Consider the following 9,268-nt stretch of genomic DNA (forward strand, 5'->3'; position numbering starts at 1 on the left):
TTTCTTATATTTTAGAATGTTTTCTGAAACGCTATTTAAATTTGCTCTTCCAAAGTTTAAAAATTCTGAGCTCTTGTTTTCTAATTCAACAATTCACACCAATGAACGTTTAATGTGAGCAAGCCGCATTATTTGGATTTTGTATATACAGACACATACAGGACTAGATCTCATAAGGTTAATGAATCATGACTAGGTACTCAAAGGTAGACACACAAATAACAGGCCAGAGCCATAAGATTTACTGAAATGAAGTGTGTTCTTGATTACTGTGGTGCTTTCAATGTAATTCCTAATTTCTGTCATTTGTTTTAACACCAAATATTCTTTTATGTCTCAAGTTGACTTGTGGCTCAGCAGAAATTATTTTTCTCTGTGACCAAGAACAAGCAGCTGGAGTGTCGTCTGCTGAGAGAGGAGCTCATCTCTCCCTCTTGTCTTGACTATCGCCATGTCTGTTGCCAGCTTGATAAGCTTTAATTCCAGAATTACCTTGCATACATTGAATCTTAACATCTCTGACTGTAGTAAAACATGAGAAAAATGAAACGTTCCAATATACATCTCTCCGGTCTCCCTGGAGAAAAAGTTGACCATTCATTGTTCTTGCAACCTTCCTCCTTTAGATACTTGAGTTGTTATTCCAGTATTTTCTTTAATGATTCTTTAACATCTGCATGTCCTATACATATATGACAGCTTTTAAGATAGTGTGCACATAATGTCACAGTTGCCTTCTCTTCCTTATCCTGGGACTGCTTGTCCCATGACTCTGCTTGTCTCAAGTACACAATGGATCCCTGCCTTCTTTAGTCATTTGACTTGGGATTTCTTATCTATCAATAATTTAGTGAGTGACTCATCAAGTCCCCAGTCTTAAGTTTTTGTCTTCCATGGATCATGTTACATTTAGAGTATGATGGTTCTCTCTCTGGGAAATGGTCCCTCTCATTTTTACTGTATTAGTCCTCTGTAGGAAATGGTTGATCCCATTTTACCACATGGCTATTTGTCAATTCAAGACAACAAGGTGCAGAGCTGGATGAACACAGCAGGCCAAGCAGCATCATAGGAGCAGAAAGGTTGACGTTTTGGGCCTAGACCCTTTATCAGAAATGGGGGAGGGGAAGGGGGTTCTGAAATAAATAGGGAGAGAGGGGGAGGCAGATAGAAGATGGATAGAGGACAAGATAGGTGGAGAGGAGACAGACAGGTCAAAAAGGCAGGGATGGGGCCAGTAAAGGTGAGTGTACATGGGGAGTTAGGGAGGGGATAGGTCAGTCCAGGGAGGACAGACAGGTCAAGAGGGGCGGGATGAGGTTAGTAGGTAGGAGATGGGGGTGCGGCTTGAGGTGGGAGGAGGGGATAGGTGGGAGGAAGAACAGGTTAGGGAGGTGGGGACGAGCTGGGCTGGTTTTGGGATGCGGTAGGGGGAGGGGAGATTTTGAAGCTTGTGAAGCTGCAGGGTTCCCAAGTGGAATATGAGGTGCCACCTTTGGGTGGCATCGTGGCACTGCAGGAGGCCCAGGATGGACATGTCGTCTGAGGAATGGGAGGGGGACTTGAAATGGTTCGCAACAGGGAGGTGCAGTTGTTTATTGCGAACCAAGCGTAGGTGTTCTGCAAAGCAGTCCCCGAGCCTCCACTTGGCTTCCCCGATGTAGAGGACGCCACAACGGGTACAGCGGATGCAGTGTACCACATTGGCAGATGTGCAGGTGAACATCTGCTTGATGTGGAAAGTCTTCTTGGGGCCTGAGATGGGGGTGAGGGAGGAGGTATGGGGGCAGGTGTAGCACTTCCTGCGGTTGCAGGGAAAAGTGCCGGGTGTGGTGGGGCTGGAGGGGAGTGTGGAGCAGACAAGGGAGTCACAGAGAGAGTGGTCCCTCCGGAAAGCAGATAAGGTGGGGAGGGAAAGATGTCTTTGGTGGTGGGGTCGGATTGCAGATGGCGGAAGTGTTGGAGGACGATGCGTTGGATCTGGGGGTTGGTGGGGTGGTACGTGAGGATGAGGGGGATTCTTTTTTGGTTGTTATTGCGGGGACAGGGTGTGAGGGATGAGTTGCGGGAAATGTGGGAGACACGGTTGAAGGCGTTCTCGACCACTGAGGGGGGGAAGTTGCGGTCCTTGAAAAACGAGGACATCTGAGATGTACGGGAGTGGAATGCCTCATCCTGGGAGCAGATGCGGCGGAGGAGAAGGAATAGGGGATGGCATTTTTGCAGGAAGGTGGGTGGGAGGAGGAGTATTCTAGGTAGCTGTGGGAGTCGGTGGGCTTGAAATGGATATCGGTTTCTAGGTGGTTGCCCGAGATGGAGACAGAGAGGTCAGGAAGGAGAGAGAGATATTAGAGATAGTCCAGGTAAACTTAAGGTTGGGGTGGAAGGTGTTGGTGAAGTGGATGAACTGTTCGAGCTCCTCGTGGGAGCACGAGGCGGCACCGATACAGTCATCAATGTAACGGAGGAAGAGGTGGGGTTTAGGGCCAGTGTAGGTACAGAAGAGGGATTGTTCCACGTAACCTACAAAGAGGCAGGCATAGCTTGGGCCCGTGCGGGTACCCATGGCCACGCCCTTTGTCTGTAGGAAGTGGGAGGAGTTGAAAGAGAAGTTGTTGAGGGTGAGGACAAGTTCAGCTAAGCGGATGAGGGTGTCAGTGGAGGGGGACTGGTCGGGCCTGCGGGACAGGAAGAAGCGGAGGGCCTTTAGGCCATCTGTATGGGGAATGCAGTCAGCCTTTCTGCTCCTATGATGCTGCTTGGCCTGCTGGTTCATCCAGCTCTGCACCTTGTTGTCTCGGATTCTCCAGCATCTGCAGTTCCTACTATCTCTATTTGTCAGTTCAGTTTTGTTTATCCTGAGCATCAATTACAATTATACCCTTTTATGTACCCAAGGAACTGAATGCTATTGTGATAACACACTGTTTCTAGTTACTGCACTTGCAGACCTGTTCTCTGGTTTGGATCCTCAAATCGCCTCATTGGCTGCCTGTTTTGAACATTGAATTTACCACCTAGTAGATAAGGAGGTCAATGTACTCATCCATTCTTCGATGTCAATGTTCAATCAGTGTCACCATCTGATATTACCACTTGGCTTGCAGTGCCAAATTGCTGTAGTTTAAACAGTCACTTTGAGCCCTATGAGTTTCAACAATTACAGACTTTGTTTACAAGTATATTGGTCAGGGAATTGAGTGCAAGAGTTAAGATACCATGTTGTAGCTTTATAAGACTTCGGTTAGGCCACACTTTGAGTATTGCTTTCAACTCTAGTTGCCACATTACAGGAAGAATGTGGAGGCTTTGGAGAGGGTGCAGAAGAGGTTTACCAGGATGCTGCCTGGATTAGAGGGTATGAGCTGTAAGGAGAGGCTGGAAAAACTCAGGTTGTTTTCTCTGGAGCGGTGGAAGCTGAGGGGAGACTTGATAGAAGTCTACAAAATTATGAGATGCATAGATAGGTTTGACTGTCAAAATCTTTTCCCCCAGAGTTGAAATGTGTAATATTAGGAGGCATGCATTTTAGGTGAGAGGGTGAAAGTTCGAAGGAGATGTGAGGCGCAAGTTTTCTTTTTACCCAGAGTGGTAGGAGTCTGGAATGCACTGCTCGGGGTGGTGGTGGAGGTAGGTAGAATAGGAGTCTTTAGGGGACTTTTAGATAGCACATGATTATGCAAGGAATGGACGGATTGTGGAAACATGTTTGGCACAACATCGTGGGCCGAAGGGCCCATTCCTGTGCTGTACAGGTCTATCTCCTACGCTTTTATGGAGGAGAGAAACACTTCGCAACTTCATCAAGATCGCTCCCTGATACAAGATGGCAATTTATAGTCTTAGTTCTTGCAATTTCATCACAATGATTTTACTTCTAGTCACAATCCAATTGTCATTTTTTAGCACTTGCATTACATGTTCTTAGCAATAAACAAGTTTGCCAGTGTTCTTTTCATCTTAATCTTGGAATGTACAGTATATTAACACTGTGAGCCTGTTCTGTTGTCTTATCGCCCTAAGATTGTTGGTGAACTATCAAGCTCATTAAGTTTGCTCTTCATTCGCTCCTCATAGGACTGTAATGATGTTAGGGAGCTGAGTGGCCCTTACAGAACACGAACTGGGTGTCAGTGAGCTGGTTGTTGTTAAGCAGGTGTTGCTTGATAGCACTATCGATGACAACTTCAATCAGTTGCCTGACGGGGTTGTAATTAGCCTTGTTGGATTCATCCTACTCTTTATGTACAGGCCATATCTGGACAATTTTCTACATTGTCAGGTAGATGCCAGTGTTGCAACTGTATTGGAGCAGCTTGGTTGAGGCACTGCCTATTTTTGGAGCATAAGTCTTCGGTACTGCTGTCAGAATGTTGTCAGGACCCACAGCTTTTGCAGTTTCCAGTCCTCCAATTTCTTGACATCACATGGACTGAATTAAGAGACAACAAGGTGCAGAGCTGGATGAACACAGCAGGCCAAGCAGCATCATAGGAGCAGAAAGGCTGACGTTTCGGACCTAGACCCTGTTAGCTGAAGACTGGTATCTGCGATGCTGAGAACCACTGGAGGAGGTCAAGTTAGTTGGCACTTCTGGCTGAAGATTGTTGTGAATCCTTTAGCCTCTATCTTTTGCACTCGTGTTGGGCTCTTCCATCATTTGGGTTAGGGAAATTTGTGAAACCTCTTCCATTGACAACTGGATGTAGCAGGACTGCAGACCTTAAATCAGATCAATTGCTTGTCACTTGGCTCTTGTCTTTCACTTGATGCTTTTGCTGTTTGGCGTGCAAGTAGTCCTATTCAGTAGTTTCAGATTGACACCTGAATTTTAGGTATGCTTGGTGCTGCTCTTGATATGTGTTCCTGTACTTTCCATTGATCCAGGGTTGATCCCCCGATTTGAAGGTTATGGCTGACTGGGGGAATATGCCAGAATTATGAGGTTGCAGATTGTGCTAGAGTACAGTTCTGCTGCTGTTGATGTCCATAATGCCTCCAGGTGCCCAGTGAATTGCTAGATCTGTTCAAAATCTAGATTTTGATAGTATCGCACAACACGATGGTGAATATTCTCATTGAAAGCAGGACTTCATATCTGCAGGACTGTGCAGTGCTCACTCTTACCGATACTGTCATGGACAAATGCATCTGCAGTGGCAGATTGGTAAGGATGAGGTCAAGTATGTTTTACCCCCTTGTTGGTTCCCTCACCACCTGCTGCAGACCCAGTCTGGCATTCCTTTAGAATCCAAACAGCTCGATCATTAATGCTGCTGCTGAGCCACTCTTGGTGGTGGACATTGAAATCCCTCACCCAAAGTACATTTTGTGCCCTTGCCACTCCTGGTGCATCCTCCAGGTCTTGTTCAATGTGGAGGAATACTGATTCGTCAGCTGAGGGAGAACGGTACATGGTAATCAGCAGGAGGTTTCCTTTCCCTATTTAACCTGAAGCCATAAGATGTCATGGGGTCTGATGTGTATGTTGAAGACTCCTAGGGCAACTCCTGACTAGATACCACTGTGTTGCTACCTTTGCTAGGTCTGTCCTGCTGGTGGGACAGGACATTTCACAGATGGAGATGGTGATGGTCATGTCTGGGACTTTTAGTAAGGTATGATTTTGTGAGCATCACTGTCAGGCTGTTGCTTGATTAATCAGTGAGACACCTCTCCCAATTTTGGCACTAGCCCTCAGATGTTAGGAAGGAGGAATTTGCAGGGTTGACAGGGCTGTTTATGCCATTGTCTTTTCCAGTGCCTAGGTCGATGCCACGTGGTCAGTCTAGTTTCATTTCTTTTTTGGGGACTTTGTAGCAATTGATGCACAAGTGGCTTGCTAGGCCATTTCGGATGGAAGTTGAGAGTCCATGCGTTCTGAGAGGAACTGCAGATAGTCACACTTCCCACAGACATAGTTGCGAGGGATATTTGACTACTCCTTGATCTCCTACATCTCACATGAAGAGCATGCCACTCCACTAACTGCCATTACTACCCCTCTAGGGTGGCACAGTGGTTAGCACTGCTGCTTCACAGCGGCAGGGTCCCAGGTTCAATTCCACCCTCGGGCGACTGTCTGGTTGGAGTTTGCACGTTCTCCCCATGTCTGTGTGGGTTTCCTCTGGGTGCTCTGGTTTCCTCCCACAGCCCAAAGATGTGCAGGCTAGGTGGATTGGCCATGCTAAATTGCCCGTAGTGTCCAAGGATGTGTAGCATTGGCGGGTTATAAGGGTATGGGTCTGGATGGGATGCTCCAAGGGTTGGTGTGGACTTGGTGGGCCAAAGGGCCTGTTTCTACACTGTAGGAAGTCTGCGTTCTGTGAGTCTGTGTTCTAGTAACCATTGGATTGAAAGAAAAACCTTATCTTGCCATATCTTAATGCTGCTCACTGTTTGATACCACGTCCTCAGTGATCGCCTTCTCAGTTGTGATGAGCGAGCTCCCAGAATCCTCCTAAGTCACCCACCCTCATTTACAAAATTGATTCAGCTGTTTCACAAATGTGGTTGAGTTTTTTGGGTGACAAAGCTGATTGATCAGGGTGGTGTAGTGGATGTTGTCTATATGGACTTCATAAAGCATTTGACAAGGCCCCTCCATGGTAGACTGGTACAGAAATTTAAGTCATATGGGATCTTTGGTGAGATGCACACAAAATTTCTTCATCATAGAAGACATAGGGTAGTTGTGGAGGGGTATTTTACTGACTGGAGGTCTGTGTCCAGCAGTGTTCTGCACAGGGCAGTGCTGAGATTTTTAATGTTTGTAACATGTAAATGATTTAGATAAAAATGGAGGTAGTATGATTAGTAAGTTTGTAGACATGAAAATTGGTGGAATTGTGGATAGTGAGGAAGGTTGTCAAATGATACAGTAGGATATACATCAGTTGGGCAGAGAAACGGACAGTTCTGAGGAAGGGTCATTTGACCCAAAACGTTAACTTGGATTCTCTCCACAGATGCTGCTAAACTTGCTGAGCTTTTCCGGTAATTTCTATTTTTGTCTCAGATTTACAGCATCCACAGTTCTTTCAGTTTTCATTGAATATAGAAGTTGGCAAGTCATGTTGAACTGTATAAAATTTCAGTTAGGCTACATTTTGAATATTGTGTGCAGTTACGTTCACCACATTCTAGGAAAGATATAGAGGCTTTGGAGAGGGTGCAAAAAAGTTTACAAGAATGTCGCCTGGTCAGAGTGTATTAGCTGGAAGGAGAGTGTGGACAAACTTGGATTGTTTTTGCTAGAGTATCAGATGACCCGAAAGAAGTATATAAAAATTAAGACAGGCACAGATAAGCTGGATAGTCAGTGCTTTTCCCGGGTTGGAAATGTCAAATACTAGGGGACATAGATTTAAGTTGAGAGGGGGATATGTTTAAAGGAGATATGAGGCAAGTCTTTGTTTTTTTTTTTTTTACACAGGATGGTGATGCCTGGAACATGCTGCCAGGGGAAACAGATAAGATAGTAACATTTAAGTGGCATTTAGAAAGATACATACAGGCAGGGATTAGAAGGATATGGACCGTGTGCAGGCATTAGTTTAGAATGGTATCATGGCAGCACAGAAATGGTGGGTTGAAGGGCATGTTGCTGTACTTTAATGTTCTATGAGAATCAACTATATTGGTGTGGCTCTGGAGGCACATGTAGTCCAGACCAGGTGAGGGTGGCAGATTTCCTTCCCTGGAGGACATTAGTTAACCAGATGTGTTTAGAACAGGCTACTTGATTGAAACAACAAAACATCCTTAAGAGTCTTGACATGGTAGATGGGAAGATAATATTTCCTCTTATGGAAGATTAGAACTGGAGGTTACCATTTAAAAATCAGGGGTCACCCACTTAAAAGAGAGATGAGGTAAAACATTTTCTCAAAGGGTCATGTTGTTTTGGATTTCTCTTTCTGAAAAGATGGTGGAAACAGAGTCCTTGAATATTTCTAAGGCAGAGGTAGATTGATTCTGATTAAGGCTGTCAGGATAGATGGGAATGTGGGTTAGAGGTTCCAATCAGATCAGACGTGATCTTATTAAATAACGGAGCAGGCATGATGACCTAGTTGTGCTCTTGATTTATATGTGTATTTGAATGTGTCAAGCTGGTATGCTCATAATATTGGTGTCACTTTGCCCCAGAGATGATCTCATAACCTTGTATTTGTGCCAACATTGTAACCACCTATTTCCACCTCTAACATTTTCCAACGTTGCATATCTCAGCTGAAACCCTCTCATACTTTTATTACCTCTAGAATTAACTGTTCCCATGCACGTCTGGCTAGTTGCTCACTTTCTAACTTCCATAAACTCAAACTCATCCAAATTCGGTAATATATGTCTTAATTCCCAGTACTATTCACTTATCATCCATGCTGGCGGACATACACTGACTCCTGAACAAGTAACATCTTGTTTCTAATCCCTACATGGCTTCACAGCTCCATTTCTTTATCATCTTTTACAGCCCGGCAAGCCTCCAAAATATCTGAGATAGTAAGAACTGCTGATGCTAGAGCAGAGATAACACAGTGTGGAGTTGGAGGAACACAGCAGACCAGGCAACAGAGGAACAGGAAAGTTGACATTTCAGGTCAGGACACTTCAGAAATGGGGAGGGAGAAGGAAGCTCAGAAATAAATAGAGGAGGGGTGGGTATGGGGAAGGTACATGTGATGGTGATAGGTGAGTGCAGGTAGGGAGTGGTGGGGATTGGCCAGTTAGGTGGGAGAGAAGATGGACAGGTTGTGTCAGGTCAAGGAGGCGGATGAGAGGGAGGATTGGACATGGGATGAGGCCAGGGGTGGGGAGATTTTGAAACTGGTAAAATCGGATCCATCAGCATGGTCTACTGCATCTGCTGTTCTCGATGTGGCCTCCTCTGCATCAGTGTGACCAAGCAGAGGCTCGGAGACGGTTTGTTTCGTACAGCATCTGCGCTGTTTGCGACAGACAACACCACCTTCTGGTCACGAACCATTTTAACCCCCACCCACTTCCTGAGGGACATGTCCATCCTGGGCCACCACAATGTCACAAGTGTCACAATGACGCCACCCACAAACTGGAGGAGCAGCACCTCATATTCCGCCTCAGGAGCCTACAGCCCAGTGGCCTAAATGTTGATTTTACCAGTTTCAAAATCTTCCCACCCCTGGCCTCCTCCCATGACCAACCCTCCCTCTCGTCCCCACCTCCTTGACCTGACACAACCTATCCATTTTCTCTCCCACCTATCCACCCCTCACACCTCACT

Source organism: Rhincodon typus, chromosome 13 (assembly GCF_021869965.1).
Source record: "Rhincodon typus isolate 14 chromosome 13, sRhiTyp1.1, whole genome shotgun sequence".
NCBI lineage: Eukaryota > Metazoa > Chordata > Chondrichthyes > Orectolobiformes > Rhincodontidae > Rhincodon > Rhincodon typus.